Raw genomic sequence first — 25,964 nt, forward strand, 5'->3', positions numbered from 1 at the left:
GTTGCTCGCTAATTTACTCTCAACTGCCTCCCTAATGACACTGTCCCAACAGCTGGACGTGCATGCCAATATCTCGGTGTTATTATATAACACGGGGTGACCAGTATCCAAGCAATGTTCGGCAATAGCAGATCTATTTGGCTGCTGTAATCGTGTGTGCCGTTTATGCTCAATACATCTGTCCTCCACGGTCCTGATAGTTTGACCAATATATGCCATGCCGCAGCTACAAGGAATGCGATATACACCCGCCTTACACAGTCCAAGATCATCCTTAACGGAACTCAAAAGTGCTCTAATTTTAGATGGAGGTCGGAAAACATATTTCACATCGTATTTCCGTAAAATACAACCGATCTTACTGGACGTGTTTCCTACGTAAGGCAAGAAGGCAGTAGACTTGGGTGTTGACTCAGAATTATCATCAATCACCTGATGTACAGTTGCTCGATAGCGTAACGCACGTTCAATCTGTCTATCACTGTAACCATTTTGACGAAATGTAACTTCAAGATGGGACAGCTCAGCTGGCAAAGTCTCAGCGTCAGAAACGACATGTGCCCTGTGTACCAAGGTACGAAGTACCCCTTCACGCTGAGCCGAATGGTGACAACTATTAGCTTGTAAGTACAAGTCGGTGTGAGTACGTTTCCTGTAGACTGCATGTCCCAATGATCCATCATCCTTCCTCCTAACCAACACGTCGAGAAAGGGAAGGCAACCATCCTCTTCCACCTCCATCGTAAAACGAATGTTCGGGTGGATCGAGTTCAGATGTTCTAGAAAGACATTCAAATTCTCCCTACCGTGAGGCCAAACAACGAAGGTATCGTCAACGTATCTAAAGAAACAGGCGGGTTTTAAAGGCGCCGACTCCAATGCACGTTCCTCGAAGTCTTCCATAAACAAATTTGCGATCACAGGAGACAACGGACTACCCATCGCAACTCCATCTGTCTGCTCGTAATACTGGTCATTAAATAAAAAGTAAGTGGATGTCAACACATGCCTGAAGAGAGTAGTTAATTCAGCACCAAACCTGGCTTCAATTAACCGCAACGAATCAGACAGAGGAACACGAGTGAAGAGAGAGACCACATCGAAACTCACTAAAATATCAGAGTCATTCAGCCTCAGTCCCTCCAAACGACGTAAAAAATCAGCTGAGTTCCTGATATGATGTTCACACCGTCCTACTTGTGGACTCAACAGAGAAGCAAGATGCTTGGATATACGATATGTCGGGGCGCCGATGTCACTCACTATAGGACGGAAAGGAACCCCTTCCTTATGAACCAGATAGTAAACGTTGCATCTTTTGTACATAATCATGTTTATTTAAAACAATTTGTAATAAATTTGTTCGACAAAGCTGCACATACACTGATTCCACCAATATTATACTCCAGAATATCGAAACAAATACAAATTATATTTATTTTTGTAAAAAGATCGTTATTGTGGAAAGCTGGAAACTATTTTCTAATAACAGTCGCCCAGTTTGAAAAACTCGCGCCAAAGCGCCGACCGAGGTGATTCTGTGACGTAACCTACAATTTACTCGTGAAGCAATAATTTGTATAACTGCAGCTTGCTGCTCTTAAAGGAAGAGAACGTAAACACATATTTGAAGCATGAGAAACATGTATCTCGTTTGCTCTCTGTTCCTGTCATGATGGACACTCTCTTTGACACGTAACAATTTTATATGCAGCGTAATGATTCACAGATTCTTACACTTCTATCGATGTTCTAATAGACGAATATTTCTTTCAGAGTAATTGTTTTTGCTTCAAGAGCGAATCTGTTGTAAGATTCTTGCCGTTTTTGGCAGAGATGTAGCAACAATTGTGGAATTGATGTGATCCGTGTTGCAAAAGTTTCATTGTTTTTGATGTCTTATTACCACATTTGTGTGTTTTTCATTTCATCAACAGTTGTGTTGGCTTATTTGGTACCTTACGTAACGCAGATACTGCATTCCATAGAAGTTTCCCATGTCTCGCGTTCATTGATCCGACTGGAGGTGTTGTGAACAAAACTTCACGTCGTCGAATAAAGATACGACGTCTTTCTGCTGAAGGTCAAGTCTTCCGCTGTTTACTAGCCTTTTTGATTCCCTTGTAAGAAAACGACATCCTTCATTAAATATATGTTACTTTCAAGAGAATCGTAAGTAAAACGTCCCGAAATGTACCACTTCATACCTCCCACGGTCCTAAGGAAATTAAAAAAAAAAAAAAAATGAGGTGTAATGTTTTAGTTACTGCAGATTTTTTCAGCCTTACAGACGTTCCCTGTTGAAAAACTGTGTTACAAATGAATATAAATGATACTATTCGCATTCCTCGTATATCGCATTCAGAACTGTAGCTTAGTGTCCGCTTGGAGCGCTGCTGTCAGGGGTGTATAGAGAGCGGGAAGGAGTGTCGGCAGTGTGTGTGTCGGACTGCGGCAACATTCACCACGAGGGGGGAGAGGCGGGGGCCGCCCCCTGCATGCGAAGGAGGCGCTTCTGTCTCCAGCTCTGCCTCCCTCCCTCCCTCCCCACACTTTCCCCGTCTCTGTCCATCTGGCTGTCCATCTGTCTAGGTATCTGGAGGACGCAGCATTGTATCTCGGAAGGAGACTTATCAACAGGTGTGGGAGTAGCTTGAGACACGCCTCAGGGATGTGTGTTGCATGCACTGCTGTCCACGTCGTATGCTAATGACCTTGGAGGTAATGTTAACAGTCAGGCTACAGTTCGTGCAGATGATACATTCTCTATAACGAAGGAGTGTCTGAAAGAAGCTGTACAATTTTTTTATTCATATCTTCACATGATTTCAAAGTAAAGCAGGATTTGACAAATTGCTTTAAGTGGGCAGAAATGGAAAATCGTGTGAAAGTGGTTCGACGAACACTCTGCCATCCACTTCAGTCTGTTTTGCAGAGAAGTTACGTACAAAATTGTGCTCTTAAAAACTCACAAAAACGTCGTATTCTAAGTTTGTTGTAATATTAATGAGTCACTTTTGGAATCAGTCAACTCATACAAAGACACAGGTGTGGCACACTGTGTTGATATAAAATGGAAGTATCACATAGTCTCAGTTGTAGGTAAACTAGATGGCAGAGTGGGCGAGACACTGGATGAATGCGGTGAGTCTACAAGGGAGACAGCTTACTAAACACTCGTGTGGTCCATCCTAGACTATCGCACGAGTGTGTGGGACCCATTACAAAAAGAAATAACAGAGAATATTGAACGCGTACAGAGAAGGGTAGTGCTAATAGGCAAAGTAGTGTTTGCGTGAAAGCCTGCTTACAGGAAATTCCAGGGCCAGCAGTGGGTGAGCAGGGCTCAGCCGGCGTGGGGGCGTGTGCCCGAGTTCTGCGAGGGGCTCTCCCACACCCTCCCCCCCAAAACTCCCAGTCCCTCCACCAACACAGCTCACATATCTCCGTGACGTTCAAAAGAATTCTAACTTCCGTCGTTAACGCAGTACCAGTGCATCAGCAGACTGTTACCGCAGGGGACCTACTGTCATTGTAGGAAAATAGTTAATTGGAGAAGAAATCTTAATAGTTATGGTTATTACAAAAATGTTAATAATAAGACTACTACGGGAATCCTTCCAATTCAATGAAATTGAAAACCAGGTAAGGTTCACAAATTTTGTTTCATCACTCGACTCTGCTCCTTGTCTCACAAGAATTCGAGTGAGTTGTAGGTTATAAACACAAAGGGTATACACAAAACATCTTTTCCTCGCTATTTGAAGAGCAAATTCATGAATAGTATCTTCAGAACTCAATTCTGGAACCACGCCGTGTTCTATTGACAAGATGGCCGACATGCTGCTTCGGAAATAATTCTTGACGAGCTCTGAACGTGGAAAGCTTGTTTCAGCGGAGGTGACAGCTCCTGACACGGCTGGCAAAATACTGTGGGCTATGAAAATGCCGGGAAACGGGTTTGCAGCGTCATTCGAGTATTTCAGTATTAACGTAGGAGTTTTCACGTCATCGGGCGCCATTTCTCTGAGCACATTAATTTCTGTCAAGAGAGCAGAAGCAACAATGTCTTTCGAACATTCACAATTTATGTTTACACTTAGCTCTTTCTCAAGGTTTGTAGACAGGATTTTCAATTCTTCGTCCTGTATGTATTTTAAACTGTCTAGAGAAAACAAAAAGTCGAGTACTCCGGAATACTTAGCCATTTGGCGAAACCTCTCTTCCAAACTTTTTAACACTGTGTCAACGACAGGTTAGAGAAAGTCGATTATATATCTCTCCTCTGAAGGTTGAGCTCTGCGAACCATGTCGTCACCTTCATAATCAAATTGCTTCGCCTTCTTGCCAGTTCTCCTTTCTCCAAATTTTGGTCAAGTCTGCGAAGTTTCAGTTATCTCTTTCGCTGTTAGCTGCACATTAACGAAAACTCCTTCGCGGAAATTCCCAATAAACGTAAGTAGACTTTCGAGAGATTTAGTTGCTACTTTCACGTCAACGTTTGCTGCTCGAACTGCCTTACTTGCTGCGCTAATGGCAAAGAGAAGACCATACAATACGACAACGCCTACAATAAACTCGAAGCTTTTCAAATCGTTCACAGCAAGCGAGTGAGCTCCGCTCTTTGTTTTTGTTTCAACAGCGCTGTCGCTCACCTCAGGCAGGGCGCCTGTGACTTCTCTCGTCTGGCACTTTAACAGCTTTGTCACTCTACACCAGGTGCGGGCAAACGCTGCACGCGGCTCATGAGCGCACAGCGCTGCACGTGTGCTGCTCGCGTGCAGGCGTCGACAGGGGCAGTGGCGGCAGCCGGCAGGTTGCGGCAGTGTAGTACCAGGCTAAGCTGCGGACGTTGAAGCGAAGCGACCACTACCTAGTGAACGTTGTATTCAATAACCGGAAAATCCAGAGTGAATCAAGGAAACGGAGAATTGGAGATTTGCTATCTTTTAAAAAGGAATGGGAGGATCATTTTTTTTTTTTCTCTGTGCAAAAACGTGAAAATTGGAAATGTATAATATGTGACAGTATTCTGGCTGGTCAGCGGAAGTTTAATATTGAACGCCATTATAATAAATTTCAGTATGTTGCCGTTCTTGGTGCAATAAATGAGGAATTTCTCAAGCGATTTGGGGATATATCTTACTTATCCCAAGGTTTTGAATAGTTCTCGAGACAATCTGCTGTTTCTGTAGATGATATTCATCCCAGTTTGCAAATGGAATTAATAGATCTACAGCGTAATTCTCGTCTGAGAGACAAGTTCCTTTTGGCAAGACGTGTAATAGATTTTTATCACGACTTTCCACAGCAAGAGTTTCCTCGTCTCCATCGTGAAGCCATGAAGATAATGTCAATGTTTCGCTCGACATACGTTTGCGAGAGATTTTTTTCTGTTATGAAAGTCTCGGTTAAGAGCAAACATCAGTAATGAAAATTTAAGTAACTGTTTGCGTTTGTCTGTATGTAGAAATTTTCTTGCACTCCACCTGTGATAATTAAATAAAACGTATCGTAGGTAATAGGTACTCTTTCAAACCACGATTACTTTCAAGCACTCCTACTAACCTTATTCCTTCATTCAATAAAGCAGGCCAGGAAACAAGACGCATTACAGAGGAAGAAGCGGAGAGACGGTATGGTGGGGAGGGGAGAGAAGCGGGTGGCCAGCTTGCCCCTGTGTGCGCGCAGAACACCTGTAACTGCACACGTGCATGTGCACCACACACGTGCAGAATTCCTGCCCGCCCCTCCTCTACACCCTACTTTGAATATGAAAGATTCATTGCTGTTCAAGTTGGCGTCCTGCGCAATAAGATTTCCCATCTCTGAGTGGATGCACTGAAAATAACGTATATTCTTTAAATTACACCAGAAAATGTGACTGCATTTGCAGTAGATTTCGCCACATCTGATAACACAAGACTGTGGCTGTCACATGGCATATAAAATGCTCTTGGTTTGCACCTTAATATTCTGGCTTGAACACCAGTTCGATAACCTTTTATAATCGATAACGTTGGCTTCTGCAATCATGAATATCGAGTCCTAGTTTATTTAATTTCGACAAAACGGTTTCAGTCAAACTTTCTCCTGTTGTTGAAGAGACGCTCAGGAAGTCGAGGAAGTGTTCTTCTACAGTCGCTGCGTCTTCTGATAAACTTACAGACCTAACAGTCAGTGTCATCTGTTCCTTGTGACATGCATCAGGAGTACAATCAAGCACGTCAGAAACATATTTCCTTTCGTTTACAGAATTAACAATGGTGTTTTTTACTTTGTTGGCATCCAAATTTAGGAGTTCGTTTTGAATGGTTTTTTTTTCCAAGACTATGGTCATGATTTTGTTGGGCCTTTACCACCTATAATGTTCATGCAAAACGGGGTCAAATTCTGCTGTCAATTCGATCAAACCAAGAAAACTACCATTATTTTCTTGGTGGGGCACGTCGCTGCTTCCCTTTAAGGCCATAATACGTTGAACTAGGTACATGATGGTGAGTACAATTCATATTAGAACCTGACGCTAATGTATTTTCTGTGACGCTTGATTGTTAGCGACAACAGTGAGTAGAAAGGGCGTGGAGAGGGGCTGAGAAGCAATGAACCGAATATACGCATGGGCAATAGCCATGTGTTAATAAACAGTACTGTAGCGCGTCGGTATCACAAAAACCTTGGTTCCCTCGACTCTGGTGCGGGCATAATTTTCTGAGAAGTACTCAAGTGGCCACAGCAGTGTCACAGTGAGCGTATAATTGGATTACATTACATTAAAAGTAGTTTCAGAAACATGTTACTTTATTTTTTTCAGCTTGTCCGCAATAACAAAATTAGGACGACAGTCTTCGTATTACATTCGCATGTTCTGCGCGGGTCCCTGGAAGCGCTGCCCCCTGTGTGAGGCCCCGTAGCTGACTGCAGTTGGTACCTGCCGGCCTCGCAGCCGTTGGCAGCACTGACTGCGTGCCACAGCCCAGGCCACTGTCGCATTTGTAGCGAGTCGTGTCCAGTGTGACGTTCTGCGTTGGGGTTTCGTGCTGCTGTTTCTGCGCCGAGAATTTCTTCTGCTACACCCACACCCTTAATAAGGTAAGGACGACTGTTTTCATGCGTTGACGCAGTGTTGAATTATTTTCTTTGTTTACAAAGTCACGGTGGCTGTAAGGTTTCATTTAGGTTCACTGTGGAGACTATCGCTTATAAAGCAAACCGCGTTCGGTTATTACGCTCTAAAAATACTAACGAATTTCGTATTACAAATCCTGGTATTTTAAAGTCCTACCGACATTCCTATTAATTCTGCTGGTTTACAGACTTCAGGCATGAGTGAAAAGCATAGGCTTGGACGAGATTTCTTCTCTTATTCGCGCAATTTTGTTGAATTTGGTTTTGTTGAAATATAGTATTGTATTCGTACACATTTGATGCATAAAAGGCCTATTCTGCTTGTTAGGAATAACAGAACGGAATGGTGGAACATTGCTTCTGCAAGTACATACTGTTCAATGACAGAACTTGGACCACTCATGTACTAAGCAATTACTTTCCGCCAGGATACTGCGTAGACCTGGGACAGTCTGCTCCTATTGTTTTGTGGCTCGAAATCAAATCAAGCGAGACGCGTTTTGACAGTTCCGTACTGGTGCATTAAATCAGGTATATTCGAAGCAGTCAGCCGAATTTAGTACAACTAATCTGCTAGCTTCTTCCTCCCAGTCCCATATTAGCAAACATCAGCACGTTACGTCACGCAAATGTGTTGTAGTACAGAACGCTTTTCCATTTAATTTCGATATTTGTCACTTTTCTAGGGTAATGTTTTTGGTGAAAGTCTGTTTGTTGTGTAGTCAGTAAGATAGATAAGGTTATCCTCCATTTCGTCTGTACTGTGTATGTGTACGTGCAGAAATTAATGAATTCTTAAATTGACCCAAAATTGACCTTCTTGCTACAAATGTTGTCAAAACGCCCGTAGTTTTCACTTCCGTTAATAGTGTATCTCCAGACACTGACTGGCTACAAATACCAAAAAAGGAGCCGCTTTTCTAATGAGGGAGTATCTGAATGAAGAGTGCCCCACGTAAAGGACCAGTATTGAAACACTTTTACAGTAAAACCAGCCATTCTCAGAATCTTTTCTCATAAGTCTTTGTCGTTGCTCAGAACGATATCAAAATACAGTGTATCAGTTACAAATCGTAGTGCAGAACTCAGATCGAACAGTCCACAGGTGTACTTCCGGTTCATAGTTGTCCATTGGACACTACGAACAGGCAGTTCACCTGTGGACTGTTTCATCAACAAATACGTTGGGAGAAACTGAAGATTCACACACACAGTCTTGTTAAACCAAACGGGAGCTGTTGAGAATACTTCATTAGGATAGATAATTATTCAACTGTTGCGGTTTTAAGAAGAACGCATTGTTGCAGCTGTAGTTACCTACAGTATAAAGCGTTTTGCTGTTACGTAGAGAAAGCTATACATAGTTTATATCACAGCAAGCAGATATCTTGACATTAATACGTTAAGAGTAATTTCATTGTCTTTTGTGGAAGTAAATGAAAAATAGCAATGCAGATGGTTGTAGACAAACTTCCAGGAAGAGGGGCTGATACGATAGCTTCTTCCCCACCTCTGTAAAATACTGGCTGTGCAGACAAACTGGTCTGTATACATACACACATACATTAATCCTTATTCCATAGGTCATGAATACGACATTTCGTAATGACATAGAATGTCACTTTAAGTTTACTTTACACAAAATAATTATTTTTTATAGTTAGTACTTCATATCTAAAAATTCATCTATTGAGTAGGAGTTGTGATTCAGAAATGTTGTTAATCCGTCTTTACATGATGGTTGGTTATCAGTCAGACTTTTAATGCTATTTGGCAGATAACCAAAGAGTTTTGTGGTAGCATAATTCACCTCTTTCTGTGCCAAAGTGAGATTTGATCCAGACTAGTGAAGATCATTTTTTCTAGTGTTGTAGCTATGCAGTTCACTGTTATTTTTTAATTGACATGGGTAATTAAGGACAAATTTCGTAAGTAAATATATGTACTGTGAATATCCCGAGTTCCTTAAATAAATGTCCGCAAGGTGATCTTTGGTGGGCTCCATCCGTTATTCTAATTACACGCTTTTGTGCAATGAATACTTTCTCTCTTAACGACGAATTCTCCAAAATGAGATGCCACATGGAAGCAGTGAATGAAAAGAGGCATAGTAGGCTAGTTTACCAATATGTTAATCACCAAAATTTTAAATAACCATAATAGCACAAGCAACTGAACCTAACCATTTCAGCAGATTATGTATGTGTTCCTTCCAATTCAATTTCTCGTCAATGCAGACAACCAGAAATTGAGTATTGTGCCTTAGCAACAGACTTTTGCTCATAATCTATATTTATCAGTGGTGTTATGCCATTTACTGTACAGAATTGTATAAACTGTTTGTTCTCAAAATTTAGTGAGACCATTTGCAGGGAACCACTTAATAATTTTCTGAAAGACATTAGCCTATTTACAATTTCTGCAGCTGATTCTTGCTTGTCAGGTGTGATTACTTGTATCATTAGCAAAAAGAACTAGCTTTGCATCTTCATGAATATAGTGGCAAGTCATTAATATATATTAAGAACAATAAGGGACCTAAGACTGATATCTGTGGGACGCCATTCTTGACGCCTCCCCAGTTAATGGACTCTGCTGATTGTTGCAGACTATCTGTAGTTTTAATATGAATCTTCTGCATTCTTCCAGTTAAATATGAGTTAAACCATTTGTGCAGTGTCCCACTCATACCACAATACTTCAGCTTACCTAGAAGAATTTCATGATTGACACAATCAAAAGCCTTCGAGAGGTGACAAAATATCCCAATGGGTGATGTTTGGTTATTTAATGCATTTAATATTTGATGAGTGAAAGCATAAATAGGCACATTGCATTTTATCTTGAAAAGCCTTTCTGAAAACCAAATTGACATTTTGTTAGTACTTCATTTTTACAAATACGTGATGCTACTCATAAATTCATTACTTTTCAAGAATTTTGATTAAAGCTGTCAGAAGTGAAATTGGGTGGTAGTTGTTAGCATCAGACCTATCTCCTTTTTTATGCAGTGGTTTAGCAATAGCGGATTTATCCATCTGGAAAAATTCCCTGTTGCATTGAGCTACTACGTATGTGGCTGAGAATCCTATTTATTTGTTGTGAACAAGCTTTAAGTTCTCTGTAGCAAAGCCAGAGGTCTAGGTTGGTTTGGAAAAAGATGGTATGGTTGAGAGAGGGATAAGAGAATGAACGTGAACGCGAAATAATACCGGCCTTGACCTTCTGTACGGATGCACACATATTCCCTGAACTCTTACGGGACTCGGTAAGAAATCGACGAGTAATGAGTGTGTTGGGGTAGGACACTACGAATGTAGTGTGTGGTCATACAAGGTGAGACTGTGGGTCTCGCGGGAGGCGTGCGCGAGATAGGCCCTGCAGTCGCTCTATCCTCTGTGCCCTCGGTGGCTCAGATGGATGGTGTGTCTGTCGTGTAAGAAGGAGATCCCGTGTTCGAGTCCCAGTCGGGGCACACATTTTCACTTGTCCCCGTGATGTATATCAACGCCTGTCATTAGCTGAAGGTATTAATCAATCTGATTTCGAAATAAAGGGTGGGGCTACGGGGTTATTATGTAGCATATACTTCATCGTAAGAAGAAACCAGGTGTAAACAAAGACAAGCGCGATGATTGGTCAGCAGCCGTAGCTCTCTTACACTGGTGGTGTTCCGCTCTTGGAAGTAGGTCCAACTTAAGTGTTCGATAGCTTATTACTATGTCAGTGCGGAAGAACCATTCAGACATTCTGACGTATTAACAGCCATCAACGTCTGCCTTAATCGTACTTTACCTACGTAACTTTTATCTTAAAAATTGTGTACAGTCAGTGTCCCTGTAACCAGTACTTGTGCTCTGATTGTCTCGCTGTTCATGCGTACCGCGAAAATGGATGACACTTCGTGCTCTGTAGTGAAACGCAATTTCCAGAACTCCGTTAATTTCGAGAAACAAGTTGTTAATGTTCTTCACAAGATTACAGACAAAATCGTCTTTTGACTTTTCTCGAGTAGGTCTATGTATTAGAAATAAGGGAGGTGTTGATTATATCCATGGCGTGATCAATAGGGTCGTAGACTGACCACAGCGTGTGCCGGCGGGCGGTGGTTCGACATTCGATGTGGTGCATAATTTTGTTTTTGTTTGGTTTGAACGCCTAAATCATTTAAATATGAGATTAATCAAATATATGGTAATTAACTCATAAGTCACAATCATTTTTAAGGAAAATGCACATCTTCTAATTTATAATTACAAATCACACGCAAAATTCTGGTTTTCATTGCAAGTACACATTCCCAATTGCCGATATTTTATAAAAGATATTATATATGAAAGATATTTTATAAAAGATCCTTTATAAAAGGTTGTTGAAGTTAAAACATTACAGTTTAATTTTTTGGAGAAAAATTAAAAGGTGAAGTACTCTGTTTGAATATGCTCACATGAGCGAGAGTAATAAATGTCGCAGAAACGTGGGAGATAATTTTCACGGCTTCGAGCACGCTCTACAAATGGAGCATTTTCAGAGTTGTGATCTTAAACACTGCAGTCTGAACCCGACAGAACTGATATGGAGCAAAGTTAAGCGATTTGTTCCAAGAACTAAAGACATCAACATACCAAACGTACTGCCACTAACGCACGAACGTTTGTGACACGTCTCTGCCACAAACGATGGCGAACTGCAGAACAGCACGTCACGAAAGAGGAGGAGGAGGAAATGTGGACATTTTTCTGGCTTGGGGTTCTGTCTCTGATAGACTCGTTGTCAACGTAGCTGTACTAAAGTGTTCAGTGGTGTCCGATGTGGTAGGAGTTCAGAGATTACCAGACAACTGACTCCGATACCTTCAGTGGCTTAGTATTTTACTACATTGCGCTTTTACGGCACACACAGCTCATGTAGAAAAATTACCCTCGTTAGTCACGAATTTTCATCACTCATGCTTTTAATTAAAATACTATGTTCGCTAATATCGATGACATGTTACATTTTCCGTCCGGTCACCTGAGGAGAAAATCACCCGAGTTTTACCATATATTATTTCCTTCTGTTTAAAAATTGACATCCAAAGCTGTGTTGTCCTCTGCTCGTCTCTTTCTACACCTGAACTGCCACTGCTCACTTCAGTGCACGTTAGCTGGACCACTTGCCCGGCCAGCACTGTCAAAGCTAAACGCGCCGCTAAAGCTGTTGCCCCGTATTACAGCACAAGTCGATAGGCACTGCATAAAAGGAACCCTCATCATCGTACTTGATTGCACTTGTGACCGCTTGGCATCTGCTCCACCTGAAACTAAATCCAAAGAGGTTCCAGCAAACGCGGAAGAGTACATAGTGTAATGTTTACATGAAGTTTATTGTGATGAACGGCCGGCCGCTGGTGGCCGAGCGCTTCTAGGCGCTACAGCCTGCGTATCAGGTCTGCGTTGTCATTGTCAATAATTTACAAATCTACATATTAAGTGTCAAACTCGCAAATGCGAATAAATATTCACACGTTGATCATCTGGCAAAGCTAATTACCATTCAAAATAAAAAGCATAGAACTGACTGACGCATTTGCAACAGAATAAAAAGGTGGCGTAGTCTCAGTATACATAAAATGTAGCCATATGTGAAGTGTACAAAATACAATTTATGGGCTAGTTTTTCTAGGCCACTGCTTTTCCAGACAAAAATCTCCCATTAAAGTACCTCTTCAACCACTTATATTACGCTTTTCTTGGTGTTTTCGAGAGATGCTAACTGTGTTGTTTCGAAACGGCTTTACTTACTGGACACAAGGTGAGTGAGCTGATGGTTTACCTCAGTTGTTAGAATGGCTGGCCCCCCCTTTTGTTTCTGACTACGGACCAACTCCTCACATCAGTTTTCAGATGTTTTAAAAATAAGTTTATTTTCTTGAGAAACTTGAATGAGCAGGATATTGGAATCGTCTCTCGTTTATTGACGATTACAATGCTTAATACTTGGGCAGATCTGCCGATACCAAATATCGTTCTCCTTACTGTTTATCAAAATATGTCTCCGACCTTCCACGCCTTCTTTCTTCTGTCGTGTAAATTTTGCCAACTCCAAGGAAACAAGACGACCGGCAAGTCAGGGATTTTTGTCTCCTTATCTATGAGTTTCAAACAGCTGTTTCTCTTTCTTTTTCTCCTACAGAAATTAGTATTGCATATTTCTTTATACTTACCGCGTGTACAAATTATTTCCTATTTTTACTTATTTACATAAAAATATGCAAATAATCATTACCACCTAGATGGACCTAAAACATGAAAATTATATCTATGGACGGTTAGTCTCTAATTTGGCTAAAAGAGAATTACTACCATCTTTGTATCCTCTTTTATGTAGGTGCTTCAAAAACATATTCATTACATGATGAATGGTGCGGCTTTTATAAACTCACGCAAAGCTTTATTAACGTGACTTTTCTCGACCGAAATATTTCAGACAGGACTAAAGAAAACAACGATAGCGTCAACTCTTGACAGTTTTTGTGTGGTGATCCACAGTGCGCACCTTACTGTAGTTAGTTTCTTACTGTGCTTAGTTTGAAGCATCAGAAATTAAACTTGGTATTTGAACCTAAAGTAAGTGCAGCTTGCGGGGATGACGTCATATAGCGATATTTTGCGCGGTGATATTGTATGAATTCGTACATTTAACTAAGAGATTTCGAGATAATTTTTCTTCTTCTGCATCAACGAATCAGAGCGCAGACAACAGCCACTTACTGGGAACTGTTGAAAGTGACCAGCGCAAATATATAAGGGTTACTGCAGAAAACAGCCGCCATAAAATAAGTTCTGGCCGTCGTACTCGGCGCAGCACAAGGGAACAGAAAGGAAAAATTTAGGTTCCTGTTCCGCCCACGAATGGCGCGTGGGTAGGGTGATCCTCGGTAAGGCGTCTTTATTGGCCGCAGTTTCTCGATTTTTCTCGTCGTCGTGATTTCGCTGCAAGCCTGGAATCATGAAGCATGAAGCGGGCGTCCGTGCATTGCAGATAACTGCGAGTCGACAGTCCAGGGTCAGCGGGTGACGTCACGCGGCGAGGCTGGTGGAAACCGGCTGCAGTGAGAAGCACAGTGGTAGGATGGGGAGTGTGGGGGGGGGGGGGGGGGGCAGCAGCGAGACTGACGTCACGGCGCAGCGAAGACCGGCTTCGGTGAACAAAGTACCCACCACCACGTTCCGCAAAGTCGTCTCAGGTTTGGATCTTGCCCCATCACGATATTAATTTTGTGGTGCTTATGTTTACATTTGATTGATACACGAGAAGTGTGTTGAAAAAGAGCACTGTAACGTATTACGATTATGCACATGAGGGTATACAGGTACATTCATGACGGTGCATTTTGTGTGCTTCATATCGTTTGAAAGCGATGTTTCACGCTGATACGGAAAACACTGGAGCATAAAAAATGTGTACGCCACAGGAAGTTTTCAGGCAGAAGAACGTTTCCTTCAGTTTATATAAATCATACAGAAGTGTACATGTTGGCATAATTTGACAACAGTAATTCTATAAATTTTTCGTTCCGGTTTAGATATAGTAAAAGTTGTCTGTGGACTGGCGCGGACACACACACACACACACACACACACACACACACACACACACACACACATTAGAGTGGTCCTACAAGGCTGTAGTTTTTACCGACTGAGCTGCGGAGCCATGGAAACAGACTGAGGTGGCGGTGTTGGCCGGGAGATTTGCACGCGGGGTTGCTCGGCGGGTAGGAGAAAGCCGTCCCGTTTCACGCGACTTGGCCGATCTGCTCGGCGGTGGAGATGAGCTGAAGTTATGGGGGCGGCGCAAACACCCGGACCCCGAGAGAAGGAAATTAGTGACTCGGCCGGGAATCGAACCTGGGACGCTAAACACGGACTGCGGACTCTGCTGCACCGACCGTAAACACGACTCGGTCTGGGATACGCTGTGTAGGGCTCACCACCTCTCTTTCCTGCTAGGAGTAGTCAGTGTTTCGAAATTCTTCCGTTCATTACCGCCTTAACAACGTCGCGTTTTGTCTCTCTGGGCGGGGGGGGGGGGGGGGGGGGCGCCCAGGGGGGGGGGGGATGTGAAGATGTTCTACAAAACAAAAATCTACTCGCATTTTGACCTACAACATGCGAATTTCTTCTCAGATCGGTCTCTGATGAGAGCCGTGCTGTCCGTTTAACGGAAAGAACGTTTGTGTTTCGCGGCATGGAATATCCGCTGGCAAACTTCGGGGTCACGTTATTCTGTTTACACTTGTTAATAAATGAAATGGCCATGCTAGTACTCGCAATTGTGTAGGAAAATTATATTACAAATCGCCTACTTTCAAAAAGAAATTCATAGCTCAGATCTTCAATAACAGAATTGCGGAATTGTATACAAAGAAAGGTTGGTTAAACGGGAAAGCTTGTTAGTTGTATCTTGAAATACCGATGCACTATTCGAAGTCATAAAATTATCGAATAGATGATTTTTGGGCACTGGCCAATGATTCCATTGGTAAACAGAAAGAAGAAATCGCTGCAAGGCATGCAAAAAAACTGTCAAATTTGTCCAAGAGTGTTGCCAGAGGTAACCAACAAGGATGTTCCAATAATACAGGTTTCACACCCACGTTCTGTGAACGTGTTATTAATAAAACTTCTATAACCTTTCCAACAGCTAAGACCCAGTTACTGTCCAAAGTGCTGAAATTCAATATCGCACCTGCGATTAAAGAACCACACGTGGTAGACAATTTCATAGCTGGCCTTAAATTAGGTTTGGAGTGTACCAAAACGCCAAAGAATGTTCAAACGCGGTTAGGCTAAGAATTCTGTGAAATCTTAGAAAATGAATTGTCTGTCGCTCAATCGAAGCATTACGTTATAGACCCGTGAAAAGTATTAATCGTAAACTGGAGAATAATGGCGCCCTAATTACGAAAGCCGATAACGGGAACTCGTTAATTATAGCTTCCAAAGCGGAATACATAGAAAAAAACAGGCATTTTTCGATCAAAATGGCATTACTTCCATCGAATCAGATCCTACTCAAGCGTTACATAAAGAGATAAGAACAGGTTTGCAGAACACAAATAAATTAATATGAGTGTTTCAAAAGTAATGGCTCCTGAATATCAAACCGAAGCCGCCCACACTAACGAGTCAGTTCAAAGTTCACAAAAACTTCCATCCGATACGTCCTATCGTGGACAGTACAAATAGTACGTACCACAAGCTGGCTGTCTGTTTACATTACAAAATTAAGGACAACTTCGATTTCCGGAAAAATTACTTTCAGAAACTGTGTCGAATGGTAAATAAACTGAATAATGTAATCTGCCATGCCATATCCGAGCTTGTTCCCCTTTGAGGTTTCCAGCCTCCGTACCACCGTACCTGTAGATCGGACTTACACTTCCGTAAGAAATTGTCAGATATTGAAATTGATGTGCTCATGAATCTCCTGCGCATTGTTTCGAAATACAATTACTTTTCTTTTAATGACAAAATACACTCACAACCGTACGGGTTAGCATTGGCTAGTCCTCTAGCAGGGATTCATGGATACGATAGAATCTCAATTTTTTGTTAATAATATAGAGATGGCGGAGAAAATAAAGTGACATGCTGAGATACGTGGTTGATATTCTCTTGGTGATTGACTCGTCCCAAGAAGACATAGATCAGATACTTGTACTGTTTAACGATCTCCACGAGAAAATTATTTTTAGTCTTGAAAACGAGTAACCCAGTAGGATGTTGAACTACTTATATCTTCCGTTATCTATAGTAGATGATCACATTGAATACGACATCTTCATCTCCTGGAAGCATAGGTTGAAAAAATGTCATACCCGCCGATTCTGCACACCCGCTGGCGCATAAAATGCCACTTTTTCACTCTAGTGTACATAGAGCGATATCCATTCCCCTATCCGCAAAAGCCTTGGAACACGAACTGGCAACCCTTGAAACAACAGCCCGAAATAACGGTTACGAGCTTGAAATGAAGAGACGGCTCTCTGACAGGAAAGTAAATAATAATAAAAGTAAAAGTTCCACGTTAGGTTATCGTGCTGGAAGTTAGTGCATTCATAGGTAAAGTTTCATATTAAATAGGGCGTCTTCTAAAGAACCAGGGGTTCAAGACAATTTTGCCTACTAATAGCAGGCTGCAGAAGAACCTGATTCACACTTTAAAAAAGCCTAAATTGTCGTTATCTGGAGTTTCCAAGATTGCATGTGGCAATTGTCCGAAATTTTACATCGGCCAAACAGGAAGAGCCTTACTAACGAGATACAAGGAGCCTATCCCTACTAAAGTTGCGGATGGCAAGCGTGGTTCGACATTCGCTGAACACTTGGTGCAAACGGCTCACGCACTCAACCCTCCGAATAATACTCAGCTCTTGCATTGCGAAGTTCACGTACTACACGACAAAAAATAACCTTCTTAACGACCAGCTGCAGCTGCGAAGCAAAAACTTTTTTGAAGGTGTTCAACCGTTATTCCATCTGCCATAATCGTAGGGAGTAATCATTATACCCTTGCCAACATGTTTTAGCAGTCATGTTTTGCCGAATAGCTGGAATTATCCGGTATTTCAAACCCGTAGTTATTCCCATGCGGTCAAGTTCAATGTTCAGCTCACATATGCTAGGTTGGCTTAAAACAGTAAACGCATTGGTCCCTTCACTTTTGACGTCCAACAAATTATTACATGTGTTAAGACAGTCGCTATATCTGTGCTCCTTACAGGACAACGTCTACGTCAGTTTCGTTAGCTGCACCTGGTTATTCATAAAATTTTAAGTTTAGGAGTACTCGTTGGTACGAGTGTCAACACACAGTGTCGCGCATGCGCTCTCGAGGCTGTGGACAGTACCAGTACAACGTGCGTTGCTGCCGTACTGCGGTCGCGGAGTGGGGCCGTGGCTGTTTCCCGGATAAGTTATTACAATGTGGCGGCGTATTTCTCTATTATAGTTTTTAGTTTCTGACGTTGCCCAGTATGGACAAATCGTAGTTCCTTTTATTCTGAAGAAGGTTGGGTTGTCCCAACTGAAACCTAGGTAAATTTAGGTAAACATTGCAACTGAGGCTGTTGTTAATTTCAAATTAATATTTATATAGTTGCTGACAGGGCCGCGAAATGTTGAAAATGTTATAATAACCTCATCTCCTGTTCATTACTGCTCATACATAAGCAGCTATTTTCTGGAGTTGGGCTTTAAGAGCGTCGTTGGTGGCTGCTCCACGCGCCGTGCAGGGCGGCGTGAGGCGCACACAGATTGTCCCTGCAGCTGAGAGCAGCGCCGTGCCGTATTCGCGGTGCGCACTAAAGGCTGCCGACACAGGCTGCCGCATATCGGCGGCCATATTTGTCTGCACGGCATGCAGCCCGTCTTGTTCTCTGGAGAGCGTTAGCTTTTTTCACAAAAACGTGATACCTTGTTTTGGTACTTATATGCGGACATCAGTTTGAAGAGGTACGGACACAGACAAATTTCAAAATTACCGCTATCGGCTGTGTTTTACGTATAAGGACGACGTCGTTTTGAGATCTCGTGATACCAGAAGACAGGAATGTGCTGCAGGAAACTCTCGTGCCGACGTCACTCGCTATTGCAGTTCGCTGCTGAGCTCGGAATAGAAGTGAAAGAAAGCTACAGGTTCCCTTAGAAACGTCGTTTCGTGCAAGAAATACGACTACGTCTTTGCAAAACAAAACGGAAGCTAATCCTACCGCTGATGAAGAACAGAGCATACTTTTAAAGTGGGCCAAGCCATAGATCCAGTCTCGTATTTACGCCGTGACAACAGTATTGTGGGAAATCGTAACCGATTAGTCTCCGTCAATGCACGATAATTCGAATTGCATATTCCAGTGTACTTAACGAGATTCTAAATCGAAATACAGTGATACGTAGTTCTGAAATAAATTCAACTCCATGTTTGCAATGTACGTGTTAATCCCATCTCCAGATCACACTTCAGTGCCCTTGAGAGATGCAGACAATCTCTTCTCACGAGTACAGCTGTGGTAAACATTACCAAATGGTTTCGCGTTTTACGAACCCGAATTGACGTGAGCTGTGCAAGTTTGTGCGGCATTCGGGTTAGAGTTCAGATCCGGCCCAAATTTTCGTGTTTCGCAAACAGCGGCGGTCAGTCCGGATTCGCGAAATTCGAATACAGTACCCAATAAATGTAAAACTGTTTCCCATTTACACGAACCTACCGTTATATATAGGGATATGTTTGTCAAGCCCTAACAACTTGTGTATCGGGAAAAAAATCAGAATAACTGGCGATTTCGTAAGTTTTTCATTACTGTGTCAGATGTTACGCTTGCACATGTTCTGTATAAGGCTGGGGCCACACGAGCGGAGTAGCTGCGGAACGTCGGACGCGCGGTAAATGACCGCACCGCTATGGCGCATGGGGCAGACGCAGCAGTCCACACGGGGCGGAACGCCTGCGGAGTTCTGCCGCTTGCCAGCCGCATCGCCCGTAGCGAGGCGGAAAACCCGCTGCGGCACACGCGGCGCTATGGGCCATGAGAATCAATTGGGCATTTCACACGGGCGGTGCGACAGGTGTGCGGAGAAGGGCCAGCTGACAGCAGTCAGTGCTGAGAGCGGAGTAGAGTGGCCATTTGCGCAGGCGGTTCCGTGCTGCGTTCCGTGTGACTACAAAGTGATTGCCACGATGTGCCCACTAGACATTGAGAAAATAGATATGGAGATTCTGATCATGGAAATGGAAAAAAGGCCTTGTATTTGGGATGTAAGGACCGAGGAATACAGACATAAGAAGGATGCAGCATGGCATGAAATCTGCTGTGCATTATTCGATGATTTCGCAAATCATTCAAGCACAGAGAAAAAATCCGTTGGTAAGTTTTTCGTCCACTTTTAGAATAATGGATTTGGAATCCATTGGGAATATTCTTCCACTCCTCCTCTGTCGGCCGAGGCAGACACTTGTCACACAGGCAGCCCCAAATCGCACAGCACACTTTCCTCACTATGTCACTGGCTGTTGACTTGCCTATTCTGTATGTATAGTGCAGATCAACTAAGTGACAACCAGTAGCCAAATACCTAAAACCAAAGATATAAATGTATAAAAATTACGTTCAATATTTAGTCATTATTTAATGATGTTAAAGATTTTAAAGTTACGTTAAATTTCCGTTTCCTTTTTTCTCCTTTGTAGGCCAGAAGGCACAACAAAAGTGGCGTAACATTAGGGACTATAATCGGAAATATGTAAGGAAAGTGAAGAAATCTGGTTCAGAAGCGGTAAGAATATTAAAATACGTGTACGCTGACCAGTTCGGGGTTCTTGTCACCTTCATTTAAAGTTAATTTATGTTTCTTATCCTCAAAAGACAGATTTACATCTAACATTTCATTAATAAAGAAAAGAGAATTAAACTTGTTCGTTTATTGACCTAATAATTATCTTTTTTTTAAATTGAAATGAAAGTGTGAAAGTGTTGTTAAAACTAGTGATAGACATTACTGGGTTTCTTTAATTTTAGCTGAGATAATTTTTGGCTGAGACAGGATACTTACACATTAGAATTCAATTACCTTAAAGTTATAGCCAGCATTTCCATTGAAGGTATAGCGAGTCTCATGTTCGTGTCTTGCTTCTGCAAAGCGTTTCTAAGCGTGTGATGTAATTCATCGAAGCTTGAGAAAGACATTCGGAAATAGTTAAAAAATTTCATTTCATCCTCTCTTAGATCGTTAAATATAACGTGAAACGCTCCTTGCAACAACCGACTACTCACCACTGGATGCACCCAGTACTTTCGGTGTGTTTTTCTCTTTTTCAGTATTTTTAACCCTACTGCACAGTGTCGAGCATCCATCGCGACTACCAGATTAAAAAAAAAAAGAAGGAGAGAACAATTCAGTCTATTTGCTTGGCCTCCTCGCGGCTACGAGGCGAACTATCTTCATTCCAAGAACATTTCGCGCTGTACTAGAATGAAAAGTGTGTTTTTTTCTCGTCTCCATTGTCATTTAATCGAAAGGTAAACAGTTACCAGGTCGACTTTACTTACTTTCTTAAAAATTGTGTTGATAATAGTTATTTAATGTTTCGTGAATGAAACAGTGTAGACAAGAAAAAATGACACATAAAGCAAATCATAGACGACATGCGGAAAATAAACGCGGCACAACTCTGCATTGTGAGCGAGAATACCCTCGAGCGTGGCGCGCCGTAGGCAGCTGCGGCCAAGCGCCAATATATACCACTCGATTACTCGAGACTGGAAAGAGATATGGCTCTCCTTCCAATGTTAAAAACAATTTCGATATCTTAGCTACAATTCGTACGCAGCATTATACAACCTCAAATGCACCAAACGCAAAGTAGCCAGCGACGACATTTTTTACTGCAAACTTTTCAAAATACGCGCTGTATTTTACTTAATTATGATGTATCACGATAACCATGGGCAGCAGCAAAAAGAAAACCAGTTCGTTATCAAGCTGTGATATCAGGATATAACATGCGTAAAAATAAATTTTTTTCGTCGAATAGTTTCCTCACAATCGAATGAGAGAGATTGCGTAGCGCAGAACACAGACGAATTCCAAAACAGTGGTTTTTAATTTTTTACACGAAAAGTATAAGTTGTAATGAGAAACTAACTACATGGACGGATGTAGCTTTCCTTCGTTCACATGAAACAATTTTTTTCGAGACAAAATAGATGACTAGATATTTGGCTCTCCGCACGAACATTCCGCAGCTAGCCGCATGGGTACAGGACTCTGCGTCTAGTCGCAGGCCGTCGACCGTTGCGGAAACAATCCGCTCGTGTGGCCCCGGCCTAAAGGAGATAACTTAAAGTGAATCGTTACCACTGCCTGGTTGCTTATACTATTGTAAAACTTGCTGATACTTTAGTTTTCTGAAGCACGATGGATGAAGCTTGCGTATCTACACATGTTGAAATTTGTCATAAGGCGTGGGCGGATACCGCAGCTGGCAAGAGTGAAGCTTCGACGTTGGCAACCTCATGTGGGGCGTAAACGTCTCAACAGCCTGAATACGCGGGTGTGGTTGACGCTTTGCTGATAGGCGCGGAGGCAAATACTCTGCCTGCGAGGCTGAAACACTGAGGAGACACACAGCACTGCGAGAGAGAGAGAGAGAGAGAGAGAGCGGTCTGCCACCGGGGAGCGGCCGCCCGCCGCGGCCAGCCCTGGCTCCACAGAGGCCGGGACTTCCCCGGGCAGCTGGCGCAGTGCGGCCACACCCGCGGAAAAAAAGTACCTGTTGCTGTGGGGGAGGCGGCAGCGAGGCTGACGCGGCGACGGAGCGCAGAATGGCCTTCCTGCCCCAAGTACCCTCCGCCACACACCGTAAAGTGGCCGGATGTAGCTGTTCTTTTTATTTTTGGATCGCACTCCAGCTCAGGACTCATTTTGTACTGCTAGATGTAGAATGTCATATCAGAATTAAAGTTCATCGACGAAGCATGTTCGTCATAAACGATAGTGAAATATAGATACAGCTCTGTGATTGCTTAAAAGAGCTATGTTTGTTTCAATTAAATCTTAAGGTAGCTTTAGTAGCTTGCTAACTGTTGAATTTGCTTTAAAGTGACTTCACATTTTTTCAGTAATTACAAAAATGGTTCAAATGGCTCTGAGCGCTATGTGACTTAGCTTCTGAGGTCATCAGTCCCCTAGAACTTAGAACTACTTAAACCTAACTAACCTAAGGACATCACACACATCCATGCCTGGGGCAGGATTCGAACTTGCGCGGTTCCATACTGTAGCGCCTAGAACCCCTCGGTCACTCCGGCCGGCTTCAGTAATTACAGTTTTTACGTAATTACAGTAATTACGTAACCCAAAACCTGAAAGACGGTAGCCATTGTGCTGCACATTACTTTCTATCCATCTGGTCATTTTACACTTTGCCCGTAATTCCTTCACGTCTATCATATCGAAAATAAATGATGCACATTCATTGCCTTAAGATACTAACACCTGCTTAGCTACTCTTTCCATCGTAAATATTCTCCTAGACTTGATGAAGGATGTATTGGCTTCAGTAACCATCGCCCCTACGTTGAAATCGTGATCATTAATCCCTGTGTCTATAGTCTAATCAATTCCCATTCTGTGTGGGTTCTCGAATTAGCGGTTCGAGACAGTTGTCGGAAAATGCGCAGTAGCGTTCTCTCCTGTGTGATTCCAGTTGCTTTTCTATCACATGGTCGCATCTTTCGATATCCGCCATTCTGATATTTCTCCAATGGTTAAAGCGGAACTAGGACTAACACCGTCAGTGAAACAGTTTTCAGAGAAGACGTTGGGGCCTATCTCTGTAATCGCCGTTTTTATGCCATTATGCTAGAATGTAATAACTGAGATTCCAAACAAAGTAGGTGCTGACAGCTGTGAATATTACCAAAATAGTATCAGTTTAATAAGTCATGGTGGCAAAATGCTGATACGTAATATCTGCAGAAGCTTGGGAAAACTGGAAGTCGTTGACCTCGGAAAAGATGAGTTTGTGCTGCAGAAAATTGTAGGGACGTGACAGTAGTGACCCTATGACTCCTCTTATAAGATAAAATTAAGCAAAGACAAGCCTGTTTTTATAACGTTTTTAGACTTAAGAACACTTGGCAATGATGACCGGAATATTCTTTGAGATTGTGAAGGCAGCAGGAGTAAAGAACAGGGAACGAATTGTTCTACGCCACTTGACCAGAACCCAGACAGCAGTTACAAGACTTGGAAGGGAAGGACATGAAAGGGACGCAGTGTTTGAGAAGCGACTGAGACAAGATTATAGCTTATCCCCAATGTTATTCGGTCTTTGCACTGGACACTCAGTAAAAGAAACCAAAGAAAAATGTGGCTAAGGAATTAAAGTTCGTGGAGCAAAATGAATGTTTTGAGGACAAAACGGAATGGACAGTGTTGTGGAAGGAAGATATCACCAAGCGACGCAGTGTAGCCGAATTAAATTAGGCAATGCTGTGGAAATTAATTAGGAAACGACATTAAAATTAGAAGGGTTTTGCTATTTATTCATAACTGATGAGGAACAAGGTAGAAAGGACATAAAATGCAACCTGGTGTGGCCAAGAAAAGTATCTCTGAAGAAGAGAGAGGTTTCAAATTCCAATATAAATTCAAGTTTTTGCAGGTCTTTTCTTGAAGGTATTTGTCCGGCACGTAGCTTTGTCTGGAAGTGAAATGTGCACGATAACGCTTTAGACAGTAGGGAATAGTAGGTTTCGGTTTGCAAGTGCTGCAGAGGAATTCTAAAGAGTTGATGGGCAGATGACGTAGCTAGTAAAATACTAAAGAGAATTTGCGAGAAAAGAAATTCGTGGCACGACCTTACTAGAAGAATGCATCGGTTGATACAGCACATTGAGACAGGGGGATCGCCAATTTAGTAATGGAGGGAAGTATACAAGGGGAGGGGGGCAGCTGGACAGATGGTTTCGACCTATTTGTTGACTTAAAACGATCGACAGAATTATACTTGTAAATGCGTTGATTGCTGCACATAAGGCTCACCGTACGCTAATTTAATTCTGCTGTGGGGCTTTGGCCGCGGGTAGTTTTGCAGTTGAGTTGTGTTGCTTTCTAACGCTGATGTGGAACCACGGCCGGTCTTCGCCCTCCCCCACTACTCTGAACGAGACACACACACACACACACACACACACACACACACACACACACACACACACACATGTCTGAAGCGTGTCGCACAGGACTCCAGAACTTTTTCCACTGGTGTTCAACACATCCACCGGTGGTGATATTTTCATGCTGACCCCTCAGATAACCTGCTTTCCTTTGTATGCGCATTTACAGCCGCACTCAGTGACGCTGTAAGGTATAGTTACCAGTTTGATGGCTCGCTTCAGAAATTGTTGTGGAACAAAACAGTGCAGTGGTACTTTAACGGTGATTAATCCGTCACTTATTCAGTATTCTATTTTGGCAAAGTAAATGTTGAGTATCAAGGCACGTCCCTTGGACCTCATACAACCGCTCTCTCGACGAAAGATCCGTAGCTAAAGGCTGGAAAGTCGCACACGTCACACCAGTATTCAAGAAACGAAATGGAAGTAATGCCATGAACTACAGACCCATATCACTGGAATTGATTTGCAGTAGAATTTTGGAAATTACACCTCGTTCGGCCATGAGTTACCTCAAGGAAAATATATATTGACACACACATATAACACGGATTGAGAAAAATTTTCTCGTAAAGCACAAGTAGCTCTTTATTCACACGAAGTAATGAGCATTGTTGAAAGAGGATCTCAAATTGATCCCATATTTATAAATTTCGAGAAGGCTCTTGACGGTGGCCAAGCGACTGGTAATCAAACTGCACACCCAGGGAGTACCTTCTCAGTAGCGCGACTGGATTCGTGGTTTCCTCTCAGAAAGGTCGCAGTTCGCAGTAATTGAAGGAAAGTCGTGGAGTAAAACAGAAGAGACATCTTTCGTGCTCCGAGCAAGTGTTCAATGCCATCTGCTGTTACTGATCTACGTAAATGCTTTAGGAGACAATGCGAGTAACCATTTTAGATTGTATACAAATGATGCTGTCATTTACCGTCTGGTAAGATCAGCAGAACATTTAAACCAAATGCAGAATGATTTGGAGACGATAACTTGTTGGTGAAAAGTGGCAACTGCTCCTAGGTAATGAAAAGTGTGAGGCCAAATAGAGAACCGACTGTAATTACCATTACGAACAACTTAAATTGGAAAGAACACAAAGAAAATGTCCTGGGGAAG

At 42.4% G+C, this 25,964-nt stretch overlaps 1 protein-coding gene across 2 annotated transcripts in view; it reads left to right on the top strand.

The window, feature by feature from the left end:
* Positions 1–6,984: 6,984 nt before the first annotated feature.
* The window catches only part of LOC126108623 (ankyrin repeat domain-containing protein 65-like), a 49,831-nt gene continuing 30,851 nt past the window's right edge, over positions 6,985–25,964 (top strand). Inside the window, exon 1 of one of the 2 annotated variants that reach the window (XM_049913935.1) lies at positions 6,985–7,092. The gene's annotated coding sequence lies outside the window, so the exon portion shown is untranslated. The remainder of the gene's footprint in view (positions 7,093–25,964) is intronic. The other variant, XM_049913936.1, reaches the window with a different exon arrangement.

Source organism: Schistocerca cancellata, chromosome 11 (genome assembly GCF_023864275.1).
Source record: "Schistocerca cancellata isolate TAMUIC-IGC-003103 chromosome 11, iqSchCanc2.1, whole genome shotgun sequence".
Lineage (NCBI taxonomy): Eukaryota > Metazoa > Arthropoda > Insecta > Orthoptera > Acrididae > Schistocerca > Schistocerca cancellata.